Below are 15,446 nucleotides of genomic sequence, written 5' to 3'. Positions count from 1 at the left end.
CTCTGACACTCATGGGATGGCAAACCCAAAGGCTGATGCACTTAGAGGTCTCTGTGTCTTTGAGAAGGATGACATGGTGGATGACCACCTAGCCAATATGGGAAAGCCAGTTGATTCATCATTCGTCTTTTTGGATTCACCAAAGCTTTTGACACTGTCTCTCACAGGATCCTTCTGGATAAAATGTCCAGCCCACAGCTGGATAAAAATCACATCATGTGATTTTGGTGAACAGATGGCTCATAGGTCAGGCATGAAGGGTTACAGTGAATGGGGTGTCATCAGACTGGTGACCTGTCACTAGTGGGGCTCCACAGGGCCCCATCCTCAGCCCTGTGCTCTTCAACATCTTCATAAATGACTTGGATACGGGACTGGAAGGGACACTGAGCAAGTTCACAGAAGATACAAAGCTGGGAGGAGCTGTGGAACTCCCTCAAAGGCAGAGAGGCCTTGCTGAGAGACTGTGACAAATTGGAAGGCTGGGCAATCATCAACCACATGAAATTCAACAAGAGAAAGTGCTGGATTCCACACCTGGGATGGGAAAACCCTGGATATATATACAGATTGGGGAATGAGATGCTGGAAAGAATTGTTGTTGAAAGAGACCTGGGGGTCCTGGTCGATGACAAGTTGAACACGAGTCAGCAGTGCCCTGGCAGCCAGGAGGGACAGCCCTGTCCTGGGGGACATCAGGCACAGCATGGCCAGCCGGGCACGGGAGGGGATTGTCCTGCTCTGCTCTGAGCTGGGGCAGCCTCACCTCCAGTGCTGGGGGCAGCTCTGGGTGCCACAATATGAAAAAGACATTGAGCTGTTAGAGACCATCTAAAGGAGGATAGGAAGAACCTTGAGGGGAAGCTGTATGAGGTTTGTTCAGCCTGGAGAAGAGGAGGCTGAGGGGAGACCTTGTTGAAGTCTACAGTTTCTTTCCAAGGGGAAGAGGAAGGACAGATACCGATCTCTTAAGTCTTACGATCAGTGACAGGATTCAAGGAAGCAGCATGAAGCTGAGTCAGGGTAGGTGTAGATTGGTTATCAGGAAAAAGGTTTTTTCACCCAGAGGATGGTTGGGCACTGGAACAGGCTCCCCAGGGAAGTGGTCACAGCACCAAACCTAACAGAATTCAAGACGGGTTTGGACAAAACTCTCAAGCACATGGTGTGACTCTTGGGGTGTCCTGTGCAGGACCAGGAGTTGGACTCAATGTTCCTGATGGGTACCTTCCCACTCAATATATTCAATGATTCAATGATTCCGTGACTTACATTACGAATGTGTCCCTTGTTAGTTGCTATACTGCCACATATATGACTTAAATTCAAGAAAAAATCCTAGAAAAGCTAAGATCCCCACAAGGTAATTCTATGTGCAGTTATTATGTAATAAGCTATTATACAGTTGACTACATTATTTTTCAGTATAAACCAAAGTAAAGACAGATTCAATTTTTCATTTACTTTTTCATTTGATTCACTAAATTTAGCAAAATGACCTTTACTGGAGAATACTGGTTTTCAAAAGCCTGGCCATCTCCAAACTTAGAACTTTAATGCTAGGTTGAGTGCTTGATCTGCTGCTTTCCTGAAGCAGGTCTGTTTTCTCTCAAAACAGACATGAAGATTAGATTTAGACTTTTACTCTTTAGAAACACCAAGCTCCACTAATTTAATTTGTATATTTAAAGTCTGTTGAAAATTCATTACAAAAAAATTAATTTCTCCATTTTTATTCGTGATATTTCAAAGGCTAATAATCACTGTTTGATTCTCTAAGGTGCAGATCTTATGAATATGTACTTATGCATATCTTCCATAGTATTTAAAATTACAAAAATGAAATTCAAACACTAACCTAGTTAATTTGAGGGCACAGTATGCCTTCAATTTACTCTGCATTTACAGCAGTGATATAATCAGCTCTGAGGCTGCTTTCTAAGGTAAAGCAGAGAATAAGAACAGACACACACACACACACACACACACACACAAAGAAAAAGTTAATTAGTAATAAGGGCAATTAGTTCTAAGTGCTGGTCCATGCAAGGTGTCACTACTAAGATTTTAACCTGCAAATGTAAATAACAGTCTTTGAACTAACACTGCAGGAATTTTGGTAAACATTCTTATTACTTTAATGGAGAACAATGGACACAAACATCTACCTAAACAATGTCAGGGCACTTAGCTCTGATTAGCAATTAATCATGTCTCTCCCTGATTTGCTGTCTTTGCTTGACAAAACACAGAAAGTTATTTGATTTATTCTTTGAAATGGGGTGCAAGGTTGCAGCTTCCAGACCTGCAGTTTATGTATCACCTGTCCACCATTCCTCTGGTAAATTTTCAAGGTAAAGACTGTAGTATGAAAAAGATGTACACATTAAATCACACACATGGTCTTCCCCTATTTTGGCTTTCATATTTCATGTGCCCCATGTTATGGCTGCACTAACCAGTAAAATGAGGTATTTTTGCTGGTAAATTGCTGGGGCTAAGCATGCCATGTCTGAGATAAACGCATTTCAAGGGGGGTCACTTTCCTTTAGTTCTCATGCACTCCCTTGGATGTGATGCCTTAGGATTTTAGCTTTTATATTTTTCAAATCCTCTATTGCATTAGTGTGCAACTCCAAACTCTATATAAAGTGTTAGTTACTGTCTTCACATTTTAGTCAGACAAAACAATCCCTCTAGGCCTGACACTCAAGGACATCCTCCTGCCTCAGGCCCCAAAAAGTATAAATAAAAAGTGAGTTGAGGGGGCATCAGTTGGGACACTGGTTAGCAGGTGGAGCGCAGATACTAGAGAGCATCTTCCAGTTACACGTGGTGTGTAAGCAACCTTGTATCTTGGAGACATGGAAGTAAACACAGTGAGAGAGGACATTCAGGACCTGGGCTTCAGAAGCACACCCCTGATGGAAAAGTAATTTGCTATTTGAGATGCAACCTATGTTTCACGCTCACAAATGCACCGATGTGAAGAAGAACAAGTCACCAGTTTTCTACCATGTCACATGAGGTATGCCACCATGCAAAGACAAAGAAGTCATACAGTTCCCCAATCTCTATAAATAGAATAATTTCTAGATTAGACTCTTTATGTGAGACAATGAAGGAAGCCACACTGCTTTACAATGGATGAGGCTCAGATACTGAATTTTCTGATTAACATGCTGCTCTACATGATTAAAGAGAACAAAAATAAGACTTCCTAGTTCAAAAGAAATAAAAGGTGCATTTTACTGCAAAGACCAAAGAAAGCCAGTATGGCATTTAAAAATGTTTCACACAACCTCAGTTTTAACATGTCATTTTGTGAATGTAAGTAGAGTTCTAAGAAAAATGTTTAATATTTCACAACCTAAAATTTTCACATACCCATTTTCATCCAGTTGTTGAAAAATGTAAAAGACGAAGAACTTGCCTTCAATAGTTGTAAATCACATTTATGCAATCACATTTTAGGAAGAGCAAGGTAGAATACCAATGGTAGAGTACCAATCCAAGAGGATGGTAGAAGTGTAAAAAAACCCCTTATCCAGGAGTTTTTACTTCCTAGTGTACAACCATTTTAGCACCTTCGGTGATGGGGAGATCAGAGGGTTGTTTTGTTGGTTTGGTTTCTTTATACTGGAAAATCCAAATTTTAATCACCTTAGAAAAAAAAAAAAAAAGAAAATAAGAAAAAAAAAAGAAGAAATAAGTCTCACAGTGTTTCTTGAATTTTCTTTTGTTCCTGAAGAAATACCATTCACTGTGTGTTAAAGCTAAAGTAAATAGCTAACACTGTTAAAGTAAAATCAAACCATCATTGGCAATTGCCAGATGAATGGCTCTGCCACAGTGGAAGACAAAGATTCAGCACTATTAAAACCCAGCTCTCTGCTCAACTATCCTTGAGGAAGATATGGTAAAGTAAAAACTCCAAAACAGAAAATAAGAAAAAAGAGTGCTTTCACAAATTAACATCTTTAAGTGTGGATGCAACCTAAGGATGGGAGCTGGCTTGGGGCTGAACAGAAACCAACAATCTTCATGTAGGAACAAGAACAGCTCAGCATATTTTCCTCAGACATAGTGACAAAAGCTCTCAGAAGTTTTAAGAGTTGTAAGGTGAAGGCTGTGAGATTGTATTCTTCTACAATTCCATCTTTATTATATGGTTTATGAGAAAAGCCTGTGCTTTCAGCAAGTTCTTTTGCAAAGCATGCACTTTCTACTTTAAGTGTGATTTGTTCTTGACCAGCAGGATGATAAATTAGAGTGCTCAAGTAATGAGAATTTTGGAAAAAGCCAAGCACCAGCTGGGAATGAACTAGGAGAAAATTAACGTCTGCTCCAAGGCCTCAGACACGCAAACTAAGAGGACCCTCATGGCAGCATTGACGGCCAGGCACAGTCCCTGCAGCTGGAGACTGCACTGGAGCAACAGAGAAGCTGAACTGGTTTTTAGCCAGACCTACTGGCTGGCTAGAAAGCACACAGGACCTAATGAGCTCTCCATTGTAATTATCTGCTGATCATTCATTGTCAGAGTTGACAGTCCTAAGAAACTCCACCTTCTTAGGGAACACACGTAGCAATCCACTTCAAAGTTTTTGAACATGAGTAAAAACAAAAGTTTCCTGGGTTTTGGCATCATTAACAGTCTTCTGGACTGTTAATTCTAATTGTCATAATGCTCGGTGCTTTTTTGTGCTGACATCTCTCTTCCCACATAAAATCAAAAAACAACAGCCAGAATAAAAATCCATTTGGGCTCATGAAGGGAGTGTGCCTGGAATGCTTATGTTATCTCATTACATTTACCATGATACTCCAAAATAAAGACCAGAGGTGAAACTGGGATATTACTTCTTTACCCCCACAAAAGCTACTTCTTCATGAATGTGACCCACCACAAAGTATGATTTCAATTTTTCCACTATTGTGTTTAAATGAATTTTGCTTAGTTTGTATTTAAAAATCACCAAATTAGAACATAGCCTATTTCCTGGGGATTAATAAGAATGGCCAGCTGTGAAGAATGGATGGTCTCAGGCACAGCTGGGGGCCACTAATCTCCCTGCACAAAATGAAAAATATTAAACTTTTCCTTAATGCCTTAGAGAGATCTAGTGAGGTCTGTAGGCATGCACCATCTGTAGAGACTTAGTTCAAAACTCTGCATGCCTCACATTGCTTGAAAACGCTCTTGGTAGTCCCCCTTTAAAAAACATTAACTTCTAATTAGGCAATAACTGGGATAAAATGAGAACAGAGAAAAATTTAGTTTTCTTGAGTTTCAAGAACTCAAATGTACCAATAAATGAAATCCAGGAATTAAATTCTATTCTCAGTAAAGAGCTAGCCTGCAAACCTTCTGGGGAGGGATTGTCCCGTAGTACATATTTGAACAGCATCTTGCAAACACAGTTCAGATTTCTAGGCACTATTGTAACACAAAACAATAAAAATAACTGCAGGAATTTACACAGAACTACTCCAAACAACACAAGCATAATGGTGAGTACCAAAGATGAAGGGACATTCCTTGTGAATGTTTTCACCTCATATAATCAGAGATAAAATGTTTTGCACTTGAACAGAACTACAGAGGGAGATGATGGTTGAAATTCAAAATAAACAATATGGCTGATTTGCATCCTGTTTTGTCCTACTTTCCTCAACATGGGCAGATGCATTTGCACAAACTAAGGTTCTGTCATTATGGCTCATTTCTGAAGGACTCCTGGACAGACTAATCTCTTCTTCTGCCTTGTACTGGTGGAAATGTTAATGCCAAAAATTCTTCCACTAGAGAAAGGGTAGGGAACCCAAACGATGGGACAGTGAAGAGGTCTGCCAGTCCTGCCCAGCTATCTATTTGAACACTTGGGAATAGAAAGGATAGTTGTTGTGGGAACAGGGTAGTTTGTCATATATTATTATTCTGGAGAGTGAGGAAAATCTGCTGGCTCTCCTTGTAAAGTTATTGTATTTTCAATTGCTCACAAGGTCTCCCAGAGCTCAGAGAGGTATTCTGTTAAACACTGAAATAAATAAAAACTGCTGTCTGATTGGCCAGACATGAATAAATTCTACTACCCCCAGATGTATCCATCTAGGATGTGCTTATTTGCATGATATGTGGACTAATTGTTTAACACTAGCCCAGAACATAGCATTGTTCACTCTGAGAAAGCTACACAATAGAAATTTATTGACTCATCACACTACTATTTTTTAGCCAATTATATGCCAGGATTTTTCCTTCAGATATATAACAATAGGAAAGACGCTTCATTTCCTTGGGACTATTTCTCTCCTGGGTGGCAAAATTAAAATCAGCTTCTATAAAACACACTTGTGACAGCCTACAGCAACCCCAAACGGCACTAGGAGAGTACTTTATGCTTATACATTGTAGGCAGCGATCTGGAAAACTTCAGGGGGAGCAGAGGGAATAAGAAACCCAGTGAGGTGTGGGCCAGCACAAAAGCTTTTTGCCACCTCCACCCCACCGAACGCTTCCACGTGGGACAACAACCATCACAAAGAACGGGGTCCAGAGGGGATGGGATGGCTGCAATCGCCGTATATTGCTTACTAATCAGATGTTTGGTAGAAAATTCCTTTAAATAAACTAGAACGGACGCATTCGTTTTATTTCTTCGGAGACAGCTGCCAGGTGGGAGGAATTGTAAAGCGTTTCCCTGCGGGAGGATGGAAGGGGCCGGAAAGATCCCAGTCTGCTCTTGCCCTCCCGCCCAGCCCTGGGCAAAGCGGGGAGGAATTGTCTCCACCGCTGTACCCCGTTAAATAGAGCAAAACCCAGCAGCTTAGCAGGAAAAAGGTACGTAAAGTGCGTGCAAACACAGGTGTGTGCAGCAGGTGCCTGCCGCCTCCGCAGCAGCGGCATCAGCGCTCTCTGCCGGGCGCCCAGAGCCGCCGACACCGCGGAGCCGCTCCGGCACCGGCACCGGCACCGGCACCGGCACCGGCACCGGCACCGGCACCGGCACCGGCACCGGCACCGGGCCGGGGCTCCGCAACCACCGTGCACGGCCCCCGACGCCTCTGCCTGCCCCTGGCATCTCTGCGACGGCGGAACTCTGGCGGCAGGGCTGTTCCTGGCGTCTCTGACTGACAGAAGGGTTGCAATAAACAGCTGATATTATTTAAAAAATACATGTATTTACTTGGAGACACACACACACACACACACACACACACACACATCACTTCCATCACACTGTCAGGCAAATCCCAGTCTTTAGAGCACGTGCAGGGTGGAGCAGCAGATGGAGTAGACTATGGAATTGAGTAGATAAAAAGACGCCACTGGGAAACAAAGGGTCTGGAGCACAAGTCTTATGAGGGGTGACTGAGGGAGCTGGGGTTGTTCAAGCTGGAGAAAAGGAGGCTCAAGGGTGACCTTATTCTCTCTGCAACTGTGTGGAAGGAGGGTATAGTCAGGTAGGGGTCGATCTCTTCTTCCAGGTAACCAGCGACCAGACAAGAAGACACGGTCTTAAGCTGCACCAGAGGAGGTTTAGGTTGGACCTAAATTAGTTAATTTCTTCACAGAAAGGGTGGTTAGACATTGGAAGGGGAGGGCCTGGGAGGTGGTGGGGTCATCATTCCTGGAGATCTATATGGAAAGACTGGATGTGGCAGTCAGTGCCATGATCTAGTTGACAACATGGCATTGGGTCATAGGCTGGATTTGATGATCTCAGAGGTCTTTTCCAACCTAGCTGATTCTATGATTCTGTGTAGTGGTGGTACCCTCTGGGCTAAAGCAGCACAGTTTGTCATTGAACTGATCCACTTGCCCAGCTTATGAAATACAAAAAAGTGAGGAGGGATGATTTTTCATAACAGCATCTCGGTGACTGAACAGCACAGCAGCCCAGAGTCATACAGAGGCAGCACTGGCAACAATCCCCAACAGCAGTCTAGACAGCTGTTTTTGTCTCTCTCCTAAAATTTCTATAAAATACATATAGCAGGCAACCTGCACATTCCCCAGAGCAGCTGTAGTTGCTATACCCTCTAACCCAGAGACAGTGGGTTCAGCAGGCAGAAAGGCACAGCCCTATGGAAACGTCTTGGGCTACCTCATGCTAAACTCGTGCTGCAGCACAGAGGCAGTGCTGTGGCTGAATTATCCACTTGGATAACCTGGAGGCTGAGCTGTCTGCACAGGATCCTGCTGCTCAGGGTTTAGTGCTTTTATCGTCCTGGCCTTACAGCTTAGGCAGATAACCTACTCCTCAGACAGCCCAGCAGGAGTGTATCCACAGCTGCAGACATCACATAATAGCATGTCTCTGCAAGGAGAAATTTTTATGCCTTCTACAGTTACTCCTAGCTTGATTTTTCCGAATTCCTCTCCTTCCTAAGAGAGACCTTCTCAAAGACTTTTTGAAAGACCTTTTGAAAGACCTGTTGAAAGTCCTTTTCACTCCAAAAAACATCCTCTTTATTTTGGATGCTCCTAGTCTCAGCTCATATGAGCAAAGCCAACTTTTCTCTTAACCGGTGCAGAAGTTTTCTAAGTTAGTTCTTGGAGCATTTTCCTTTATGAAATCTCAAGCTTTTGCTGGTTGCTGGTCTTCTTCTGGCCATTTGGGACTATTTCTGTTTGATTTTTCTCCACAGCCTCTTACTAGATAAAAGAAACACTTCTAAATAATAAACACTGGAGATCAAAACACACATATCTGAACACCATTATAAAGTGGCTCCCCAGGTCTTGTAACTCAGCACTGGTTTGAGACATGAGCTCTTTACTCCAGTTTAGAGTACAGTAATTCTTTGGAGTCTGATACAGGCCCATTGTGACTCAGAATCAGCACACGCTCCTTGCTTCGCATCATGCATGTGAAAATTTCCATATGTTCAGCTATCATTTTTAAAATGTGGTTTCCTGTTTGCTTTTTCAGAGAATGTTCTTTATGAAGTCTGCAATCCATAAGCACTCTGCAGCAAGTCTGGACTTAATTTGAAACACCACTTCCAGGTACCATCCTTATATCTGCTGTAAAACACATGCTTTTCTTATTTTTAACCCAAATGCATTTTTAGTTCTTAATGCACCAAATACTTGTTTCAACCAGTCTGTGCCTTTATATTCTGTCAATGTATGAGGAATGTTTTAGAGAGAAATCCTCTAGAACTCATTATATCCAATTTGTTAGATTTACTTTCACCTCCTGAAGTTTTATTGAACTATTGTTGAACTTTTATTGATTCTACATTCTCCTATAAACAAAACAAGAAGAGGAAAGAAGGAAAGATAGTCTTCATTTCACAAGCCAAAATTTACTCCAAAGAGCTAAGCTTCAGAATGGCTAAATAGTTGGTGCCATTTCCATATACACCTCTGCCTTTAACATTTTGGCAGAATTTGTAGTCTTCTAGAAAGGCAGTCAACAAAAAGACTGTTCCTCATACAGCTGTCAAATTCAGTACATCATTTGGCAAACTGCAATGCCTTTTTAATTATTTTCTATAAGGGAATGTTGCGCTCTCTCCAGAAAGAATATTTGGCCAGCGACTCAAGTCTCCAGGTTTCCAGTAAATTAGCTGATGGGTAACAGAGGTGGTTACAGTAGCCTCTCTTTACTGCCTGTAGAAAACGTCCAACAATTTATTTGCAAGGGGCTTGGCCATGTCCCAGAGCAGAGCTCTGAAAGCAAGGAGGCAGCTGCATACCTAACTTGGACTAATACCTGGGCTTTGTGGAAGTGGTTTGAGAACAATGTGTACAGTCATGTGGTATTTTAAAAGACTGTGAGCAATTTCTGAAATAGAAACCCTGAAAACAATTTTTTCTAGAAAAATATGGGAGGCAGAAGCTGAGACTTTTGTTCAGGATTATTAATGTTGCTGTTTTTCAGTGACAGTCCAATGTATGGTATAATGCAGAGTGTTGTGTGATTGCCCCTCATTCTGTGGCATCATGAGGGGAAAATCCATTAGTTAAGGCTCCCCATGGCAAGGCTGTGGTTGGCTAATGTGGCTACAGGGGGAACCTGAAGGGGGTATGTTTTCCTTGTTCCTCCTTGCTATGGCTAGAAGAAATAAGAACTTCAGTGTGGAAGAAATTGGAGTCTGCTCCTCAGGTGCCTTCTTTTTTGGGAATAGGTGAGTTGGGAAAGGGTGTGAATTTTCACTGAGGTCCCTTTCCTACTCTGTGGATGCAGAACAGGCAGGCAGAGCCTGGGGGTGCTTCACATCTCCTGGCAAAACCTGCAAGTCACCCCATTATGACACAGTCCACCAAGGGATTGTCTCCCTCCAGAAGCAACCTGTCCTCACACCATGTCATGGCTAAGGAGAAGTCTTGCCAGCTCCAGTAGAGGCTGTGTACATTACCAGACAGAAGGCACAAACATACTACAGCTGTAGCAAAGGAAGGAGCAATGCCTGGGCCTTATTTGAGTTTTTAATATCAACTTGATCTAAGACATCTCTTCCTCTACCAGACTAAAACTACAAACCATGCAGAAACCTAAAGATGACATAATTTTACAATTTTTCAGTACACCAGTTTCCTTCTTTTATTTGCCAGTGAGGGTATGCTAGCAGTTAAGAGTAGAGTCCAGACTGCAGAGGCAATGGCAGATGCCTAAACAGAAGTTCTTTGGCAATAAGAGATGAAACTCTGACATCCCCCCCAATCACCCCTCTAGTCCTCCCACTCCTGAGACTGACAATTAATGCAACAATTAACAAAGACTCAGACTGCAGTAGCTCAGTATAAGATTCTGTACTGATTACCTTTTTTCCTTTGTGAAATACACTAATATAGCAAACTCTATCAGTTCATTAATAGATCACCTATAAGCAGAAGAATCTATGCAGGCAAAGCACCATTTCCTTCATCATCCTGAAGATCAGAACACCAGATAAAGAGTTTGATAGTTGTTTGCTTGAGTGCTTTACCTCAGAAAGGTTTGTTTTACAAATTTAAACCTAAATACAAACAATAAATGACAAACTTGAAGGCTGATCAGCTTGCTGGCCAGGTACCTTGTTCCCTTTGTCTCTTGTCTCTCCAGGATCCCATTAGAAGAGAAAATCATTAAAAAATAACATTTGAAATGACTCTCAATGTTCTTAATGTGATGAATTCTATTTTTCTCCTCACCATATTTCAACCACATGTCTCAAGTTTCTGTTTCCCAAACGACTCTGTCGAGCTCCCCCCAAGCATGTTTATAGGCCACGTTTTAAAAAGAAACACATTTTAAATTAAGGGTCATATGACTAGAACTTGAGGAAGCATCTGCAGCTTGCTTTTGCAAATGTTCTGTGGTGAGGTAAAGAATTATTTTTTTCAAGCTTTACAGAAAAAACATTTCTTTTTGAAAATGTTTTCTGGGAAGAGTTTCTTTCATTTGATAATGCTTTTGATTAGAGAATGAATATCCAAAATATTTGTGTGGGAGAGGCAGGAAAAACATCAGTTTTTTTAGAATAATTTAATGCATCAGTAGAATTAGGAAAAACACAGCCATTCTCCCTAGTCTTATGGCTCCTTATCACTCACATATTCCTCATTTCAGGGGACATAATTTGGTTTAACATCAAGATACCTTTCAAAACCAAGAAACTGATGTCCTTTCCTAATGTTCCAGATGTAACTAATTTCAGCTCTAAAGGTTGGGAAAGTGTAATCTTGAATTAAATTAACAGACTTATTTCCATGGGACTTCGAGATTCCTGGATGGTTTTTTGTGGGTTCTTTTCCTTTCTTTTGGATTTTTATCATATGTTATATCATTTATTTGGGTCTTAGAAGATTAAGAAGTATGTCTAGGCCTCAACACCACGGTGCCTGAGTGTCTCCTAAATTATTAAAAACAGATATAGCAACAAGATGAACATCTATTTTTATGTATAGTGCAGTCATTAATGCTCTGACCCCAATTCAGAAAAGGATGTATAGTCTGTAAAAACCCCATACAACATATGTCTAACTAAATATTTGTATGAAGCACACCGAAGTGGCAAGTTTAAGAGCACAACTGGAGCTAAACATGGAGCTGAGAACCATGCATTTCACCATATATTCAGCTGCTGGTGCCACATGAAAATAGAACTGCAAGAAGACACTATTGGTATTGAATGAAATATAATTTGGGACCAGTTTTAAGACAGTTACACTTTGCCTTTAAATTATACAGGAATATAAATTTTCTCTGCTTCTTGAAGAGTTTTTATCTTTCTTTAGTGTCACTCATTCTCATAGATGTGTGTAAATGGAACTAGGAATAAATAGTCCATTTATACCAGCCACAGGAGCAAAAATCCCAGAAGAAGATTTGAGGTTTAAATTAGTGGCAAGTGAATTAAAATTATAATCTCCAAGAATGATTTCTGGTCTTCTGGAACTGTTAAAGATAAAATCATACATTGATTTATATTGGCTTACAGTGCCTTTGTCAGTTGCAGAGAAGGATCAGTAATTAAAGAGATGATTTCTGTACTAATACCAAACTAAGAACTTGAACCTATACAGTAATAAAGTTACCAAGAGCACATATAAAATTCAGTGGCTCTTGGGAATCAATTAATTCAGTTTGAGGTTGCTACACACAGCTACGAAGCTTTCGGCTTTGCAGTAGCAAAATCTGGTTGAAAACAAAGATTGGTTTCCTTTCTGCAGTTTTCTAGTTACAAAGCCATGCACTCCATCCAAACAAAACTGCCACTGGTTTGCTAAAAATCTGTTCCATCCAGTTTGACTCAGTTATTTTGTCCCTATGTTTCTAAGGAAATAATACGCATCTGTGATTTTCACTCTGTCTCTGGAGACCCTTTTAGGTCTGCAGTCAAATTTTAAGATATTCAAGAGCAGCAATTCAGAAAAGCATTTCTATGACTAATCACCTTAATTTGGGGATTTAGGGGCTGTTGTCTTCCTGGAAAAAAACTGGTGGCCTGCCAACAGTAAAATAAACCTCAGCTTTTCCTATGTGCCTTTTATTTGATTATCTCCACACACACACTTTCATTTTCCCATCCAGATGCAGCAGTGAGGTTCACATCCCCATTCCTGCCACAATTGCACGTTTCCCTGTCACACTCTCTAGCTGAGCCAAGTTACAGCATTTTCACTTCTCACTGAGGCTGCAAATAGCTACCAAGGTCCCACCACTCTCTGCCCTGACTCTGAAGCCAGCATTACTCTGATCCCAAATTTTGGGCAGATGAACTTCACTTTCTGACGTAAAAAAACCCCTCAAACAGAGCCACTAGATGGCACTTTCAAAACATGGTTTTGCACATTCTGTCCAGCTTGTTACCCATCTGAGTCCAAATCAAAAGGTGCACTGTAAACCTTCGGATTTATTTTATCTATTTGCTAAAAAATAAATGCTCTCTGAAACTTACAGTGATTGCCCTTAGCAAAAAGACATCTTCAAAAGGTTGAAACAGCAGAACTACTTTTTTCACAAAGGACGGAATTTCTCCTCCTTTTCCCCATGTCATCATCCTCTCTGGAACACAAGGCCATATAAAATTGCATATAACTGTGGGCATGCTTCTTATATAGCTCTTATCTGTAGGGAGAGAAATAACACAACTTCACAACAGATGAGATATATGACATAGTGGAAGCAGCAGTGTCTTTCCTTGTTTAGAAACTATACAAGAGCCCAGGTTTTCCAGTCATGAAACTAGAAAATCCATTGTATTTTGAGTATATTTTGTATGCCTTCTTTCCTCTTTTATCCCTTCTCAGGCATCCATTCCAGAGGCAACATTGATGAAGAAACTCAGTTTTTAAAAATAGAAAATGAAAAAAACCTGTTATAGGCAATAAGCTCTTCAGGGCAGGGCTGTCTGCCTCTTTATGCTTCTCTAGCACTCAGCACCATGACAGTGCACATTCAATGAGGTCTCAAAACTTTCCTGGAGATTATTACATAAAAAATAATTCCATCATAGTACATCACAAGATGTTGCTAATTGCTAGTAGAAGTTTAATGACTAACTCTTTTACCCCAGTGCAGAAAAGATGGAAACCTGTTATCATTGCAACGGAGCGTCACCACCTCTTTGGCTTCTTTATAAGAGAATTTAAAACTAAGATAACCTTGCAATACCTGACAAAAAGAAACTTTTAGGTTGTGTGCTACTATTCAGAATTCAGTTCCATAGACTGAAATTTTCTAGTTTTACTTTCATCACTCATTGCCTACTCCTGTTTACCAACAATCTGTCAGCAGACACTTTCAGTTCTTGAATCCTGTTAATTTTTAGAACTCTGGACACACAATACATGGAATTGGCTGGGGCTTTATGGTTCTGGGTGGTTTTGTTTTCATGTCACTAGAAAGGCTGCTGTTATAAAAGCTGTGTGACTTCAACTCTTGAAGCATTTTCCGCAGATGGAGTAAAATGGACAATCCATGGCAGTATCTGCAGTACAATATGCATTTGGTTGTTTGAGATACTGGAAACGTAAAGCTCTGAGGCAAAAGTTCCCATAGTTCAGACTTCATGCCCAAGAAAAGGGAAAGAGGACAGCTGTGTTTGTGAACCAGACAAAGCTTTGTTCCACTGATCTAGCTTTTTTGGATGACATACAGAAATCTTGTTAACAGTGCCAGTCTACTTAATCTGCAAGGATTGGAAATTTTTGTTAGCAAGGAAGCATTTAAAGTGTCTTCCAGAATATTTGCATTGTGCAAACATGAGGAAAGACAGGTTTTATGAAAATATATAAGTCACACACACAAACAAAAAAAAAACAATATAGAGAACCTCTTCAAGTGCAAAGTTGAGCAAGTCAGCATCAAGAAATACCAGAATTAAGGCTACTTATAAACCATTAATTTAGTTCCTTAATTTCTGTTAGTCTTTAATTTCATTATAATAGGCTGGTGGTAATTCTTTCCATAACAACACTGTTTTATTGATAATATATAAAAGATTATCATGTTACTTTGTTATCATTATGTATTTTGTCTGCTGCCATTTGATGTATGATCCTTACTTGCACATTGTTTTAATCCTTCTAAGAATTGGCCCACCAACCTTTCTAAAGTATTCGTGTTTTAAATAGATAAGGGTTTCATAAATAATTTTTTTTCATAAGATTTGTGTAAATAGAGGATTAATGAGACAAGAGACTGTTTATGAAGAAGAGGTTTTTAACCTTTTTGGTTAAAGCATTCCTTTTTGGCTCCTAAGCCTGAAATCCTACAGCATGATTTTTGCATATTTACCATTCTATGTTAGTTATCATGATCAGGCAGAACTCTCCAGGTGTTTGTGTAGTAAATGGAATTTTTTTTAATTTTTTTTTAAAGAATTCTGAGTGACTCATTAACATCAAGACTAGAAGAAGCAAAAAATTTCAATGGAGAATCATATACATCATAATCTAATACTTTTCTCCTTTTCCAACCTTTTTCTTGATTTCTTAACATTCA

At 40.3% G+C, this 15,446-nt stretch overlaps 1 protein-coding gene across 3 annotated transcripts in view; it reads right to left on the bottom strand.

Annotated features, from left to right (window-relative positions):
• LOC147655705 (uncharacterized) overlaps positions 1-15,446 on the bottom strand; it is a 47,752-nt gene that overhangs the window by 22,297 nt on the left and 10,009 nt on the right. The window contains exon 6 of one of the 3 annotated variants that reach the window (XR_015290248.1): positions 13,399-13,505. The exons of the other annotated variants lie outside the window; for them this stretch is intronic. The gene's annotated coding sequence lies outside the window, so the exon portion shown is untranslated. The remainder of the gene's footprint in view (positions 1-13,398; positions 13,506-15,446) is intronic. 3 annotated transcript variants of the gene reach the window in all.

Source organism: Cyanistes caeruleus, chromosome 1, assembly GCF_971803275.1.
Source record: "Cyanistes caeruleus chromosome 1, bCyaCae1.hap1.1, whole genome shotgun sequence".
Classification (NCBI taxonomy): domain Eukaryota; kingdom Metazoa; phylum Chordata; class Aves; order Passeriformes; family Paridae; genus Cyanistes; species Cyanistes caeruleus.
This window is presented reverse-complemented; position numbering and strand designations above follow the sequence as displayed.